The sequence below is a fragment of the Limulus polyphemus genome, unplaced genomic scaffold (genome assembly GCF_000517525.1).
Source record: "Limulus polyphemus unplaced genomic scaffold, Limulus_polyphemus-2.1.2 Scaffold52, whole genome shotgun sequence".
Classification (NCBI taxonomy): Eukaryota; Metazoa; Arthropoda; class Merostomata; order Xiphosura; family Limulidae; genus Limulus; species Limulus polyphemus.
This window is the reverse complement of record NW_013665662.1, coordinates 944,080-945,282: the sequence shown is the minus strand read 5'-3', so window position 1 is coordinate 945,282 and position 1,203 is coordinate 944,080.

Genomic DNA, 1,203 nt, shown 5'->3' with positions numbered 1-1,203 from the left:
GACATACAAGTTGTTCGGGTTTATTCATCTAAAAAAACCTACAATAATTTCCTGACGACCTAATATATAAGTGGTTGATTTCTAAAATGCGATTAGATGGCAACACCATACACAACTCGGAAATGTTTCGTTTACCATTTAACAACATCTGCAAACCATGGTTATTGTGGCATATAACATTACATATGTTACAAAAGTTCCTACACAGACATCCACATATTATTTATAATTCTAATATAAGTGTACTATAAGTTTTGTATGTCAATTGATTTTTTTTTTGAAATTGTAAACCGATTTATGAGAGTTTTCTTGATGAATTAAGGCTTGAATAAAGTTATAAAATTTGGAGCATTTGTATTATTTAGAAAACAAGTAAGATTGCATATTACATACATTGCCAGAGGCGTCGGAATCGGGAGTGCCGTAGCACCCCCATTTTTACATATATATTATGTACAATATACTATAATATTAATTTTCTAGGGGGCGTGCCCGCAGGCCCCCTAGATTGATCTGCTTTTTAGCAGCTCCTTATACTTTCAGTCTCTCATTGTAAAATCTGCATGTCTTAGCGAAGCAACCCCCATTTTGTAACTCCTACACCACTGTATTACATATAATTTAACAACAACTAAACTAAATTTTAAAATGAACATAAAACTCCCAAAGCCAATTCTTGTCATTCAAATATTTATCAAGCCTTCCTTAAACTCACATATGTGCCATATTAACACAACTAAACATCAAGATATAAGTGAGTTTAACAAGACAAAATTAATCTAAACTCCAGAAGATATGCCATTTATTACTCAAAGCAACTAACAAAATCAGTCTATAAAGATATTCATAGACTCTACTATGTATATTCAACCCAATTGAATTCGATGCACAAATAAACGGTTCAAATACAATGAAACCTCAACTTTTGACTGAAGTCAAAAAACGGGCACTAAACTACAACTCAACTAAATTTTAATAAATACATCCATTTATAATTCAGAACATTGAACATCAGTACACCAAGGTATGACTCATATCAAAGAAGATTCTTAAAGGAAAAATACATCTAAAATAGATACTCCAAAAGACATTACCACTCCAAATAATAACTACAGCAAAGCTAATTCATATGAATTCGACAAAGAACCTGTAAATGAAGGTATAGTTAAATCCAAGTAAACGAGGAAAGCACTATGATATGCT